Raw genomic sequence first — 16,229 nt, forward strand, 5'->3', positions numbered from 1 at the left:
TTTACCTCTAAGTGATGGCAAAAGAGAAAGAAAAGTTTGCCTGGCCCCAGCCGGGGAGCCCGCGCGCCGGACCGCAGAGAGCCTCTCGCTGGCCGCTAGCAGGAGCGTCCTGTCTCAACGCGGGCTTGCCAGCTCCATGCCCCGCACGGCCGCCGCTGCCCTAGCCCCGGCCCCGGCCGCCACCGCCGCCGCCTCTTCCTACTGAGTGACGACGCAGCCGCCCGGCTCCCGCCGCGGTCCGAGTGTTGCCCTGCCCGCGCCCGGGGCGCACACACACACTCACGCTCGCTGGCGCGCACTCACACACGCACGCACGCCCCTGAAGGCTCCGCCGCCGCCGCCCGCCGCTGCCGCTGCCGCCGCCGCCACCACTCGCGCTAGGAGTGGGGGGCGGAGGGGAGCGCGGGGGCGGGGCCGCCGGGCGGGGCGCCGGCCAATAACGTCGGCAAGCAGCCGCCCGCTCGCGAGCAAAGTTTTAACCCCGAGAAGAAGAAAGTTAAAGCCAACGGGCCCGGGATGCTCCAGAGGGCGAGAGCGAGCGGGTGGGAACCTGGGAGCCAGAGAAAGAACAGCAGAGACAAAGAGAAAGCGAGAGGAGCGCCCGGGAAAACCCCGGAGAGGGGGCAGGGCCGGCGCGCACCCTGTGGGGGTGGGGTGGGGGCGAGAACGGCTTTCTCCCTCCCGGTCCCAGCCAAACACATCTGTGTTTGTTTTCTTTTCTTCGCCGAGGTCCAGCCTTCCCCTAACCCAGCCTGGTGGCCCCGGTGGCACCGCGCACAGGGCCTTGCCCCTATGGGCACTCGGCCCCGGAGGCATGAGGAAGGGGAACTGGAAAGGGATGTGAACTCTCTGCTGTTTACTCTTGCCCCTAGGCTCTAGGGGGATGGTGGTGACAAGAGACAGCGCCTAAACCTCACAGAGATGCCACTGCCTTAGGCCCATCTGTAAGAAACAAAATTTCCTCTTAGGCCTGGAAGCTGTGGTGTAGACTCGAGGCTAAAGGCCAAGAAGCTTGGATGCACCTGGATGGTAGCCTTCTCAGGTCTGTCCTGAACTTCAGAGATGGGGCCTCTTCAGTCCTCCCTAGGTCCCCTGAAGCTGACTTGGCACCTCTTAGATCCTGTGTTTTTGTTTAAGTATCCCTAGGGAGAGTCTCACAATTGCTTTACATAGTACCAATTGACTCCACTTTTCAGTTAAGGACGTTGAGGTCTCAGGAGCTAGGGATAACTTCCCCAAATCTCCTGGCTACTAGAAAAATCAAATCTAGGCTCATAGCCTGAGGCAGTAGTGTTCCCCTGTGGGTGGTGTCTTCTTGCCATTTCAGCTACACTGGAGGCCAAGGCTTGAGCTATCTTAAGCCCAGGGGTTCAAGGCCAGCATGGGGAACATAACCCATCTCAAAGAAACCTGAGCTTTCTTGCCACATTTGTCTAATGGATAATCTCACCCAATTACAGTCTCATGAGGTGTCCTCAGGCCACCCAGCCTCTGGCCCCGGTCTCTATTGCCTTAACAAAAGGACTGTGGGCCAGAATGGTAACCTCTGGCTGTCTTGCAGCCACAGCCAGAGTTCAGAGGTGAGAATCTACCGAGCTTTGAGCTTGAAACATAGTTTCTGTTAAGTTTCTTTCTCATTTAAAATGTGATTCAGTAACAGACCTGGATGAAAAAAACTCCACTCCAGGTTCTGGCCCAATGGCTTCCTTGCTTCAATTGTTAGCTCTATCGCCTGCCTCATTCTGCTCCTTCCACTTTCATAGACTCTGAGAACCTAAGAAAGGGCCTCAGGGATGGGCTGGCCCAGCTCATTCTGCTTGGACGAAGGCCCTTCTTCCTGGTCTTCCTGAGAGCTGGCCACCCAAGCCAGCTCTTCCAGGGAGGCAAGCCAGCCACAGCCCAAGGAAATAAATCCATGTCACTGTAGGGACAGTCTGGACTCACCCTTGGTCCCTGGGGTTGTGTTTTAGCTTTGCCTGTTTACGTCGTTTACCACTTTGTGCTGTTTATTTATGCCTTGCCTTTGTGGTAGAAAGGACTGCAGGTGAGTTACAAGGGTACTTAAAACATGGCAAAATAACATAAATCAGAAATGAGGTGGAAGGGACTGAAAGAAATGTTTAACCATCGTGGACTTTGACATCCCAGTCATGCTGGGAGGAGACAGAGCACTTGGAAGAACACAGTTTGGAGCCAGAGTGACTAGATCCAACTAATGCCTCTGCCGTGTGGCCCTGGCAAGTCTTTGCATCTTCCTCAGCCTATAAAAGGGGGATACCAATGTCTCTACCTCATAGGACCATGAGCATCAAATGAGTTGACACACAGGAATATTGCAACTTACAGTACATATGCTTACACAGTGCCATTACATAGCAACTCAAACAACCTGCTGTAAATACACATCGACCCAGGGCCGGGGTGTAGCTTTCTGGGAGATGCTTGCCTAGCATGCAGAAGGCCCCTGATTCAATTGCTAATACTCCATGAATGAATAAACACATATGCAGAGAGCCAGCCATATGGTAGGTTAAAAAAAAAAAGCATGAGTTTATCAGTACTAAATTGTTGAAGAGACACAGAAAATTTTAATTACTTCAAGAACGTTTAATTCCGTGGAAAGAGTTTTGTGGCCTTGGAAAAGCAAATTGAAAAAACATGCACAATCCAATGTCATTTCTATTTTTCTAAGTGTTCCTTAGGAGACATTGTTAATGGTGGTTATGTCCTGAAAGGGAAATGACTCGTGATTTTGACTTATCTCTGCTGATATGCTCTCAATTTTCTATAGTACAATAGGAAGGGAAGCTAGTAGAGAAAAAGGCAAGGGGGAGACGAAGTAGACGAGGGAATGATGCCAAAACTCACCCTGGGATGGCCTATTCGCCTCCTGTGGGTGGGCGACCAATTTGTTTCTAAGCTTTCCTGCAGCCAAAATGAAAAGAAGACCATGTCCCTCACACAATTCCCAGTGTCCGCGAGATAAAAACAGAGCTATTGCTCAAGAGAATTACAACTCTGCTTGGTACTAAAATCAGACAGGAATTTCTCCTGGGGGGCCTCATAAAGGGAACACAGTATGAGGTAATGAGCAAACGTCCCCGTAATAGTCAGAGCAGTGAGCTCCTGGGGCAGACGCTCTGATCGCCCCTGCATATTGGTGGATGGCACCGCACCAAAACAAGCCAGGAAAACACATTCTGTGCGGGTGTGGGGGTTGAAAAGGGACAAATTGGGGTGCTCAGCTCCCCGAACTCGGTACATCTTGGAGTAGCCAAAAGACGAAAGTTCAGAGTTTTTGCCTCGCTGTTTCTGCAGAGAGCTTTCGGTAGAGCTTGTGAGACAGCAAGTCTGAGAGACAGTGAGTTTGAAATTACCCTCCACGGTGTGTGGTTTTTCTGCAGTGCTAGACTAGTGGGCTTTAGCAGGGAGCGGGGAGACAGTGCTTTTTACTTATATATACCATGGTCATTTAAAGCTTAACTTGATCTTTAGTTTTTCCTACTAGGTAAGACAGTCCTCAAGCTGCAATCTAAGAGGTCTGCATCTTCTGGAATATACCAAAACTTCTTTCTTTACCTTTATTCAAAAATCCACCCCCATCCCCATCCCCACCCCCACCTCTCCTAGGCAAAATGGTCCCATTTCTTTCTTTCCGTGATTTCATGGAACTTGGATTTCTGACCAGCCTGCAGTCTCTCCCAGTGCACTCTTCAGTTGTCAATGTCCCTTTCTGAAGCTTGCTGCCTTTTGAGGAGACAAATGAACAAAACAGATGTCCAAGTGTTCCTTCTCCAAGTGGGGGTTATAAATACACCCCAGGAAGGCATGTCGGGCTCTGAGCAGCGGGATCCAGGGTACAAATGAGTTCAAAACAACAGAGGAGCTCTTGGGTGAGAAAGCAAATTCCCAGGTGTTTCTGCAAGGAATGCATTAGGAGGGAGGAGCCACCATCCCGGGCTTACGGCCTGCCCTACCTGCAAAAGCTCAAAGATGAAACAAGCTAGGAAAGGGAGAAGGGGACAACGTGGAAACTTAGGAGTGGGCTGAGGAGAAGAATCTGGGGACTCAGGTGTCCCAGCAACTGATGAGCAAGGGTGCTGTAAAGGAATGAGGTGCAGTGATCACCGTCCCTCGCCTTGAAGGTCACGATAGCTCTGGAGGGGAAAAGCCGATGGTGACCTTGACAGGGCATTGCTGTGGAGTGGTGAGGACACAAGCCAGTCCGCTTAGGTTGTGGAGTGAAAGCGAGGTGAGAAAGGAGAGATAGCGGAGTGCGGACAGCTTCCAGTAAGCGTGTTGACAAGCGGTAGGAAAGAGAGCAGGGCCTAGCAGGAAGGTGATATGGGAGGAGGGCAGGCCTGGGGCTTCATTGTTTATAAGATAGGGCTATTCGGAGCATGCCTTACATGACAGAAAGGAGCCCGCAGGAGAGGTGGCATTGTGATCAGTCAGGTGGCCCGAAAGCTTCCCAGGTTTCAATGAAATAGGAAGTGACAGCATCAGCTGAGAGTGGGGGAAGGGCCATCACACCGGAGGTTTGAGGGCACTGGGACTGCATTATGTTCTTGTTCCCCAAGATAAAGACAATGGCTTGCTGGGAAGAATAAAGAGCCCACTGAGCTTGTGGATCATTTTTAAGAGAGGCAGTAGATAATAGCCCCCACAGTCCTGGGACACATACGTAAATGCAGCTTCTGCAGCCCCACCCCCACCACCCCACCACCCCGTAAACCTTAAAAGACAGCTGTGCTGCACGATGACTTGGCCAAGAACTATATGTAGTTATTTCAATTGCAGCATCAAGGAATTCGAAGCAATGACATTTAAAGCGGTTGCCCGGTTACCTCCGCTTCGAAAAAGGGCTGCTAAGGCTCATTCTGCCCTCTCTGAGACTTCTTCTGGACAGAGCTAAGGAGAGGATTCGGGAAGACAAAGAAGAAACATGGTGGGAGGTTACTGAGAAGGCCGAAATCCAAAATTGGATGCCAGAGCTCAGGGCTCCACAGGTGGACACGGCCCCTGGGGGATGATAAGGCCCAGGAGGACTAGCAAGGGGTGGGGGAATGCCTGGAAGGAACAATGACTTAAAGACAAGGAGGTCAAGGTGTTATTTATGTTAGAAAGACACCCACGGCCAGCATCAGGCTGAGGGAATCTCAAGTGTCTCCATAAGTGCCTTAGAAGCAGGTAAGAATTGGTACAGGCCTAGAGTGGCTTTGGAAGAAGTGTTAGAAACAGGACAGCCTTGTGATGCTGGTTTTAAAGAAGCAGGCACCTTTGGGGTTTGTTCCTGATGTTGCTCTAATAAAGACGGAGGGAGTGTAGCTGGCCCTGCCTTGAGCATCAACCATATGTAGTTTGGAGCAGAAAGAATACTGCAGGAGTGGGGTCCCCAAGGAGGATGGGCTGTGGAGCAGCATCTGACTGGGAAGATCAGTTAGTGCGCAGGATGAAAACTCAAAGGATATCGCCAAGAGATGGGGCACAGAGAGCCAGGGCTAAGGGCCTAGGAGGAAAAGGGCCAGGAGGCAGAACAGACCCTAGAGGAGGGAGCTGAGTGGCCTCCATCTCCTAAATGCCCAAGAGCTCTCTCTGTCTTATGCGTTTATCACTTCATAATAGTTTTTTATTTCAGTGTTTGGGATAAAGCCCAGGATCTTATGCATGCTAAGTCAGCACTCTACCACTGAGCTATCCACCCCAGCACACAGCCCTACTTGAAGCCAAGCATATGCCATTGCCTACTGGGTGCACAGTTCTCTCATGAGCCCATGGGCAGTCTCGAGTTTGTCATCTTTGTAGATGTAAGTTAGGGTTTCATTATTTCTACTTTAAAGGGCTATAACTAACCCATCGTGGGTAAGGACAGGAGCAGATGTTGGAACTAAAATAGTTTTATTGGTGCTGGAGAGATGCCTTGGTGGTTAAGGGCCCTTGATGCTCTTCCAGAGAACCCAGGTTCAGTCCCCAGCACCCACATGATAGCTTACAACCATCTGTAACCCCAGCTCTAAGAGATCCATCTCCCACTTCTGAACTCCATGGGCACCAGGCACACACATGGGACATTGACATGCATGCAGGCAAAACCTTCATACACACAAAATTAACTAAATAAATTTTAATTTAAAAAGTCTGAGTTGGACAGTGGTGACTCATGCCTTTAATCCCAGTGTGTGGGAGGCAGAGGCAGGAGGATCCCTGTGAGTTAGAGGTTGACCTGGTCTACTTACAGAGTGAGTTCCAGGACAGCCAAGACTACATAGAGGAAACCCTGTCTCAAAAAGGAAAAAGCCTGATACCAGAGTGTGGAGCTGTTAGCACCTATGGACAAGGTGAGACTATCAAGGCCTCAATTCTGAGAGAAGAGAGAAGAGCTTGAGGTCTACCAGAAGTGTGAGTTTTGGCCTGAATCCACTGGACTTTTGAGCACCTCTCTGCTGCAGGTAAGAAGACAGACCTAGGGGACCTGGCTCCTGGGACCCCAACAGGGATCAGAAATTGTAATCAGAGGCAATGTGAGGCATCTGGCCTCTCTAAACTCATCATGTTCCCTTGAAAAATTCAAAGAAGTTGGTTTAGGCTAAGGCTTGATTCCTGCTCACCAATTTGCATTTGGTGTAATTTTAAACAAGTTGCTCTACCCATAGGAGAATCACTTTAATTAATCACTTCGAAATGAAAGGAACCACACCTGGTTTTTATAGGCCTAATATAGGGCTTTGAAAAGTGAGGACGTTTCATATATGATAGGCTTTTTGTGTGTGTGTGTATGTGTGTGTGTGTGTGAGTGTGTGTTTGTGTGTGTGAGTGTGTTTGTGTGTGTATGTGAGTGTGTGTGTATGTGAGTGTGTGTGTGAGAGTGTGTGTGTGAGTGTGTTCATGTGAGAGTGTGTTCATGTGAGAGTGTGTTCATGTGAGAGTGTGTTCATGTGAGAGTGTGTTCATGTGATTGTGTGTGTGTGTGTGTGTGTGTGTGTGTGTGTGTGTGTGTGTGTGTTTGGGATCTAATGTAAGGACTCACACATGCTAGAATAGTGCTACACCCAAGCCCCAGCCTGTCTTGTTTTTAATAATTGCAACCCTCAGATCTACTTGCCAGATCTCTCAGCCTGGAAGAATTGGGGGTGTCCTTTCATGTTGAGCCTTCTGGAGTCTGGCTTACCAGTCTGACTACATGGGTACTGCTCAAGGGACTTGCAGGTCCCTGGAGGGTGCTGGGGAGGAAGTTAGAACATAAGCAACAGGCCTGTGTGATGTTCAGGGTTCTGGGGATTCCTCCTTTACTCAGGGTCCTTTGCTTGCATCTCTAGGTCAAGCCCCACCTTGTGCAGGCTTCTTGGTTGAGGATTCTGGAGTTAAGTTGGGCACAGAAATCAGTACAAATCCCAAATCCACCCAATCCTTTCATCTACCAGGGCTCTTTGAAGGAGGGAAGTGCATGTGGATAAGAGAAGCCAGCAGATGCCATTTATTTTCATTTGCAAAAACACTTTTGACAAGATCCCACCCTAGGTCCTCCTAAAATAAAGAAACTGGGTCACAGTGGGGGAGGCTTTGTCATGGATGGGAGATCCTCCCTGAGGAAGGAAACAAAGGGTGCAAATGAAAGGACAGGTCCAGGGTGGAGAAACTTGTGGGGGGGCGGTGAGCTTAGGGCTGGGATTCCACTCATTAACATTTACGGCGGAAGGAGAAGGTGCCCTGGCTGAGACCTGCTGGCTTAGAGATGACCCTGGAGCGATGCCACCTCAGAGATGATGCCTAGACAAACATCCTGTGGGGGTGGACACAGGACACAGACAGGTGTATTGGGGCACAAGTAATTTGGAAAAGAATGGAAGGTTATTAGCTAAGATGGGGAAAGTATTTCTTCAAGGTTCAATACAAACTGTTTTCTTAAGAACAGACTTCACCCACAGGTGCCTGTAGTCTTGCCCTCTACAAAGCATTTAGTGTCTCTGGCCCCTGGCCTCTAAATGCCAGTGGGTTCCCTCCACGAATGCACACATGCACACATGCACACATACATGCTGCATCACTACCCACCCCTATTCTCATCTACTTGAAATTTAGACCTATGTGACATAAGTGCCCCCCCCCCATCCCAATTTAAAAGAAAGCAAGGCTTGTGGTAAAGACAAGAAACAAAAAGGAACCGGTACCACTCAGGTGTTCACACATGACTGTCTAGGCAGTGGTCTCCTCTTACTGTGCCTAATCTCCTCTCAGTGCTGAGTTCTTTTGAGCTTCTGGGTTGTTGCATCCTTCCTGATCCGGAACCCTTTCCCAAGTGAATGAATGGTGACTTTGGCATTAGAAAGAACTCTACGGGGTGGGGGATTTAGCTCAGTGGTAGAGCGCTTGCCTAGCAAGCGCAAGGCCCTGGGTTCGGTCCCCAGCTCCGGGGGTGGGGGGTGTGGGGGAGGAGAAAGAACTCTGCAAGAGACTCTGGTTAGGAGGGACTTTGAGTGTTTATAATCTGGGGTCAGAAACCCTCTATTCTTCCAGGGGTCAGAGAACTCCCGGAGGAGGATCCTTGATGACTAGTAACTGCTGGGCTGGCGATACACTGAGCAAACAGGAGAATATATCACAGGCCAACCTGGGGATGCAGGCCAGAGTTCCCAAGAGTGTCACTGTGTCAAGTCAGTGGCAGGCTTTAGTGCCTCTTCTAGTGTCCCCACCCTGTCCCTGCCTGCTCCCCAGATTACAAAGAAGGAAACTAAGGCCAAGGAGACTGAGCAAATGAGTTCAACACTGATATTCCTAAAAGGTGACTCTAAGTCATTGAATGGCTTGTGGGTTACCCATCCAACCCCACCCTGAGAACACCTGCTCCTCTCTACACTGCTAATATAGGCATGGTGGGGGAGGAAGGGGGTAGATCATGATTTTGATGGGGAAACTAGTTCTTTTTATTGAAGAATGATGACATTAGAAAGTCACTATGCTTAAAGGTGTAAGCTTCTGTTAGCCACAAAATTCAATTATATGGAACCACTTAACTTTTCCCAAACGTCAGTAAAATGAGGTATTACGGGTTTATACATCACATGGAGAAAAATCTAGAGACTTGACTCCAGCAGGCAGTACAGGAGAACAGACACGGATCACTGATTCCAAACAGATTGGGTAAGTACATGGACATTTCAACCATAATAAGGTGTCAAAGGAAACTAGGATTGGTGGAGGGGCAGGAGGGAGCCCTTTCCTCACGACAGAAGCTGACATCAGCAAGACCACCATGCCAGCCCCAGAATGATGCCAGAGACTACACACAGCTGATGGCTCTAGCTCAGCCTAGAAGGCCACTGCCACGCCTGAGGCTGAGCACCTGGCTTATGGGGTCTCACAGGGACTCCGTGGGTGGTCAGCTGACCCACAATTGTGCACCTGCATTAACATCCTGTGATTCTGGGCAAAGCACTTCACCTTCCTAAGCACAGGCTTCCTCTAGAAAAAATAAGGATAGAAACCCCCTTTTCGGTCCTTCCTTGTTCCCTTTCTTCTATGGGTATCAAGAGGCTGAGGGGTAAAGCTCAGTGACAAAGTTCTCGCCTAGAAGGTTGATTAATTTCAATTGTCAACTTGTTGAGAACTAGAATCACCTGGGAGAAGGGATTCCGCTGAGGTGTGTGAGGGATTATACTGATTAGATTAATGGAAGCAGGAAGACGTGTCCACTGTGAGGGGCACCATTCCCTAGGCTAAGATCCTGGACTGTGTTTTTTAAAGTGAGCCGAGCACAAGCATTTGTCTCTCTGTTTCTTGACTATGGAAGCCGTGTGGCCAGCTTCCTTAAGCTTCTGCTGCTGTCCCAAACTGTAAGCTGTGAACTGTGAGCCAAAATGAGCCTTTTCTCCCTTAAATTTTTTTTGGGGGGTCAGGGAATTTGTCACAGCAACAGGAGAAGTAACTAATATGCCCAGCAAGCCCAAGGCACTAAGTGTCATCCCTATACAGCAGAATCGTAGTCAAGATATCTTGAAGTGTCAGAAGCACTAACCATTTTAATTCATGGAGAACCAGTTAGCAAGACATTACTACCACTACCATCTCTCTTGAGTGCCCTGGACAATTGGAGATCATGTATGGGGAAATGATAACGGACCTCACAGAAATATTGGACAACACAATTAGTAAATTATTAATTAATTAATAAGACAATGAACCTACATGGTAGATAAGAAAAAAATGTCCTCGGCAGCTGTGACTGGTCATGCAGTCACAACCATCGGCTCTAGTGGCAGCTAACACTTTTGACACACTCTGCTCACCGTTGAGAGACCTAGGTGTTTGGAAGGTTATGGTGGTGGTGAAGTTGGATGTGAAATTGTCTTAGGGAAGACAGAGCTGGAGACCATAAATTGGGCTGCAGTCTCCAGGAATGGCCGCTTATTAGTGTACCCTAAACTCCTAGCACAGAACTTGGCACAGTAGGCACAAAAAAAAGAAAAAAAAAAAAAAAACACTATTTGCTAAGTGACCTTAGAAGGGCCCAGCTAGAATGTCTACATGTATGGAACATGGATTTCTTGGTATCCAGGAGCATGTCTGGAACCGTGACTATTGGGTCTAATTCAGTTCTTCCTCTAGGAACTATTTTCCCATCAATTCTTCACTGACCTGACACGTTTTGGCTTTGCCGAAGAACTTGGATGTTCCTTGGCAATCTCAGCATCTGTGATGTGCACAGATGTGTCTCCAATGTCCCTTGGCTCCAGGGTAGGATCCAAGCTCTTTCACCAGGAGCCAAGGTTCCCTTCTTGTACTGGGTAGCATCACCCAGCATACCAAGGGTTCAGGAGACCACTGCCTCCTGCCTGGGCCCCCTCCCCTAAGATCTGATTTTCTCATCATCTGGATAGTCTCAGCAACTCCCAGCAAAGGGATGAACCAAGCTGACCTTTCTGGAGGTTTGTTTAAAGCAGAACAATGTTTGTCTTGTCCAAACACTATGAATTACTCCTGAGGATCCTGCCCGGTTTTACAATCCACAGCTACAAATGGCTTACACAAATAGGGACTTGTCCCTTCCCTGGCCCCCCTCCACTCCTAACGGTTTTTTCTCTCCCCCTGCCCACTGCCTTCTACTCTTTCAGTCCTTTCTGCCACCTCGAACCCTCTCTTATCCTGTGTCTTTCTGGCCCACTGTGGTAAAAGGTCAGTTGCTACATTTTCTAGGCCATAGCTCACACCTGGGCTATTGCTGGCACAGGTCCTACTGAGGTTAGCTGCTCTGACCCTGCTATGGACAGGTTTCCCTTGCTAAGAGAACCTCCAAGCACAGCTCTACTGTCTGTGCAATGCTGGCCGTGTAAGGTTAGCATGCTGGTTTGGGGGACTCAGTGTCCAGTCAGCCTCTTAGGCCATTTTCACCTAGCTGGATGCTGAGCTCATCTATTACTGCTCTGCTTAGCTGCAAATTCTTGGGACTTGACAGTAGTTTCTAGAAGTAGGCTATAACCATTATGCCACCAGTCTACTTTTGCTGACCAAATAAGAGCTATGGAGAGCAATCAGAGTGTGTGAGCCTGGAAGAGAGGGATCGTGTGAGAAGAGCCCAGTGTGGGTTGCATTTCTTTAATATGACCCCTGTTCCACTGGTATCAATATTTTGGGGTTGTTCATTTAAAATGTAGTGTTCTGGGCCAGTGAGATGGATCAGTGGATAAAAACACTTGTCACCAAGCCTAATGACCTATTTTGATTCCCCGGCCACCACATAGTGGAGAGAACTGCCTTCCGAGAGTTGTGCTGTAAGTTCTGGACACAGTGTGTGCAGGCTACACAGAGAAAAAATAAAAACAAAAGCCTAGGTGTATAAACATTTAAATAAATTAATGTGGCGTTCTGACAATGCCCTCCCCGAGACCCAGAGATCCTTAGAAAGCAGTCTGTAGGAGAGTCGGTGTCTAGTACCCAGTTGCAGCAAGGGGTGGGCGGAGCTATTCTGAAAGAGCATGCGGGGTTGCTAACACTCCAAGGAGGTGTTGGTGAAGACTTGGGAAGATGCCAGGGGTGTGTGCTCTCCGGGCTGGTGGCTGGAGGTGTGGGTAGTGTGTGGGATCCTTCTACCCGGAGTCTCCAGGACTTGGGGCCAACTGTGATCTCATTTACCCTTGTTTTGCAAACGAGGAAACTGAGCCTCAGAAGGGAGGAGTGACTTCCAGTCAGAAGTTGGTGAGTGGCATGGAATTCCATCTCAGGGCACACCCGGGCCTTTCCAGAACCGCCCCCTTCCTCCCAGCCCTTTCTTTGCTGGTCCAGCCTCTAAAGGAGCCAAATCTACCCAGCCTGGTGGACACTCACAGCCCTGTCTTCAGAAAAGTCAAGCCCCAGGAACTTCTCTCTTGATGGAGGAAAGCCAGCTCAGCCCTCTCAAGACCTCTGCTGTGGGCATTAGGGCTACCACTGAAGCGCAGGACCCAATTGCACCCGAAGACAGAGAACACCACCAAGGAAAGGCCCCAACATTCAAACCAAAAGGCTTTGGGGGGCTCAAAGTGGGGGCTAATCCTCTACTCTTGAGTTAAGAAGCCATTTAAAAAGCCCCAGCCCCGAGAGAACTCTGTGGTCCAGGTAGAAGGGCCGAGCTGTACAGAGGCCATGTGAATTCATATTTTCCCTCCCGCCCAGGGACGAAGGAAGGACAAGATATTGCAGAGACCCCGAAATAAAGTCTAGCTCTGGTCAGGGTTGCACCAGCCGGGCCCTGTTTCTGCACAACCTTTTCATTCCAGTCGCAATTTGGGACAGCTAAGATCTCACGGTGTGACCTCGGGCTCCCACCGACGCTTTTGACCAGTTTTGATCCTAGTGCCCCGGCTTTAACATCCTCATGTTAAATTAACTGCGCCTCCTTCTAGCTTGGCACTTGATTTTTCTAATCTAGCTCTTTGTCCCCGGTGCCCTTAACCCCGGCTTCCTGTTTCCAGAGTCGCCTCGGCCTGAGCCTGGGTCCAGCTCTTTTCCGACTTTCCCGTCGAAGGCCCTGGGCGAGTGATTCCCCGGCGCGCAGGCGGAGGCCGGCGGGTCCGAGGCGCGGGCCGGGTCTGTATGGAAATGGGCAGAGGAGCCGGCGGGCGCGGCGGCGATTTATTCTGGGAGTGACAGCCCCTTTGAGCGCTCGGCGAATGGCATTTTCTGTCTGTGAAAGCCTTTCTTCCCACCTCTGTTCAGATTAGCCCGGGGTATGAATGCGCCCATTATCCAGCCCGCTGACCATTCTGAAACGCCAAATTAATTACTAAGCACTGAATCAGGCGCCCGGGCCGGGGCACTGGGAGGTGTGAAAATAGCGAGCGGCCGGAGATGGGGACTGAGAGGGGCGCAGCGCGCAGAGGACCGGGAGGGGTGGCCCGAGGGGCGGGCGCGGCGAGACTCCGGCGGGCTTGGCCAGACGCCGAGCGCGACCTGCCGGTGTGACCGTGAGCGACCGCGGGACGAACGGGCGGGCGGGCGGGCGGGCGTAGAGCCGGGGTCGCGGCCCGGAGCAGGCTGGGGCTGGCGGGCATTGCTGCTGCCAGAGCGCACCAAGTGCACCGGGCTGTGGCTCGGGTGTGCTTCCTGCAGCGCTCCGGCGGCTGTCTCCATGCACCGCCCCGGGTGGCCGCCTTCAGACCGCCCCAGTCCAGGGCCACCCCCTCCGACCCCGCGCAGACAAGCAGTGCGTGCTGAAGCTGCCCTCCGCGGCCTTCTAAAAACTTGGGCGCCACCCTCCGATCGCAGCCCCAGTCAGAGATATCTAGCGCGGAGCAGACTCCACTGCCCGTGACACTTACCTGAGGTGGGAGGGTTGGGATTGGGAGGACGCGACTGCTGGGCATCGGAGGGAAGCGAGCACTAGGTAGATCCTGCTGGATTGCACTGGGAGCGGAGGAGCGCCCTCTTTTAAGACTCTTCCCCCAGGTTCCGCCAGGTGGTGTTACGCCTGCCCGGCCCTTTGCGGTTCTTTGCTCACGGGTCACGATGCCAGCTCTCAATGGTTCTCTCCTGTCTTGTTGCCTGCCAGGTTAGCTCCAAATTGAAGGCCATGAAGGAGCTCTGACAGTTAAGGAGGACCGGAGAGAAAACCATGAGAAAACCAGCCACTCACCTTAGCTATGGGTTGGTCTGGGAGTTGAAGAAATCTAGTGTTTGGCCGGGAGTTGGGAATAAGCATGGGCGAGCAGAGGGTCTTGTCCAAGGACAACTGATTTGTACCCTCCCCCTCCCTTCAAGTGAAGCTAAGTGAACCTTGATGCAAGGTGGCTAGCTGATCTTCTTCCAGCAATTACCATTTAACTGACTAAGGAGATGGAGAATTGTCTCCATTAACTCTTGGAAATGGGTCATTTACACCTCAGAGAGCGGGATTTAAGGTCTTCTGAGAGGAGGAGGAAGACGCTCCACCTTTCTCTAGAGTGCGCCACACCTTTCCGCTGACCTTTCTCTAAGACCTGTGGATACCTCTGGCGGCTCACATCGGACCCTTGCACCAGAAAAAAAACGCTGCAGAGCTAACCTAGAATTTGAGTTCAGGCTATTATTAAAATTTTACATCGTGGGCCTTCTTAATCAATAGTTATTCACTGACACTTCATACTGCATTATTAACTTTTTTTTTTTTTTTTTGGTCTTCGTTATTGACTGACATTCCTTTTGCGTAGCAGGCTCTCTTGTTCCGAGCCCTGTATTTTGATTAGTTTCTCATACCCTTGAAATGCTGCTGTGACTAACCTTGGGTGAGAGGCATTTGGTAGTGAGCCTTGTGTTGTTCGTGTTTGTTTGTTTGTTTGTTTGTTTGTTTGTTTGTGGCAGGTTCTCAGTTTGTAACCCTGGCTGGTTTAGAGCTCCAAACGTATGTAAATCAGACTTGCTTCAGACTCACAGAGATCCACTTACCTATGCCTCCCCCCAGTGCTGGGATTAATGGTTCACATCACGGAGACCAGTGTTTATTCTTTTTCCAAACAGGTCTTGCAATGTAGCTCCAGTTTGACTGTAACTCCGCCTGCCTCAGCTCCCAGAGCTGAGGAATCAGAGGTCACACCACTGTACCTCTGATGACTTTTTGAGCCTTCACACTTCTCAGAAGTGTTCTGAGGCCTCTATTCCCAGGCCCCTGGTTAGATGTAGGATACTGAAGCCTCAGTCTTTCACTCACATTACACAGTAGGGATGCTGTTAGCAACAAACCAGACGGAAGTTGACGCCTTTGCTGTTCTCTGGGACTAAAACATAGCAGGGGACCAGTAAGCTTAACAAGGCATGGTTCTCTGTTACCAGTTATTGGATCACCGTCTTCGGCTTTAGTTGCAGACATTCCTGCCTGGAACTCATTATGTAGTTCAGGCCGACCTGAGGCTCGTGGGACTCTTCCTACCTCAGCCTCCTCAGCGCTGCTTTCTTTGTTACACACACACACACACACACACACACACACACACACACACACACACAATTTATGTGTATGTAAGGTGCCTGCTTGTCTGTAGGTATACTGCATGCCTGCAGTTTTCTTGGAGGCCAGGGAGGGTATTGGAAATCCTAGACCTGGTTCAAATGTGGATGCTGGGCCCTGAATCCAAGTCCTCTTCAAGAGCAGTAACCGCTTTTTAACTACTTAGCCACCTCTCTGCCCCCCCCTCACTTTTTGCTTCTTAAAAAATATTCTTCTATTTTATGTGTATGAGTGTTCTGCCTGCATGTACATATATGCACCATGTATGTGCCTGGTGCCCATGGGGCCAGAAGAAGGCATCATATCACCTGGAATTGAAGTTAACAGATGGGGCTGGAGATTTAGCTCAGTGGTAGAGCGCTTGCCTAGCAAGCGAAAGGCCCTAGGTTCGGTCCCCAGCTCCAAAAAAAAAGAAAAAAAATGAAGTTAACAGATATTTGTGAGCCACCATGTGGCACCTAGGACGCAAACTGGTCCTTTGCAAGAACAACAAGTGGCTGCAACCACTGAGCCATTTCTCCAGTCACAAAACAGACCCCTGTCAGAGAGAGAGAGACAGAGAGAGACAGAGACAGAGACAGAGACACAGAGAGAGACAGAGACAGAGAGAGACAGAGACACAGAGACAGAGAGAGACAGAGACACAGAGACAGACAAAGAGGAAGGAGGAAGAGGAGGGAGAGGAGGAGGAGGAGGAGGAGAGGAAGGAGGAAGGGAAGAGAAGAGAAGAGCAGAGCAGAATATGTTGGAATACATATCCCCCATCCAGGAGGCAGAA

At 50.3% G+C, this 16,229-nt stretch overlaps 1 protein-coding gene across 2 annotated transcripts in view; it reads right to left on the reverse strand.

Moving 5' to 3' along the window:
* Ntn1 (netrin 1) overlaps positions 1–13,920 on the reverse strand; it is a 198,744-nt gene extending 184,824 nt beyond the window's left edge. The window contains exon 1 of one of the 2 annotated variants that reach the window (NM_053731.3): positions 6–385. The gene's annotated coding sequence lies outside the window, so the exon portion shown is untranslated. Of the gene's footprint in view, positions 1–5; positions 386–13,790 lie in introns of those variants that run through there. The other variant, XM_006246568.5, reaches the window with a different exon arrangement.
* Positions 13,921–16,229: the final 2,309 nt, after the last annotated feature.

The sequence above is a fragment of the Rattus norvegicus genome, chromosome 10 (genome assembly GCF_036323735.1).
Source record: "Rattus norvegicus strain BN/NHsdMcwi chromosome 10, GRCr8, whole genome shotgun sequence".
Taxonomy (NCBI): Eukaryota; Metazoa; Chordata; class Mammalia; order Rodentia; family Muridae; genus Rattus; species Rattus norvegicus.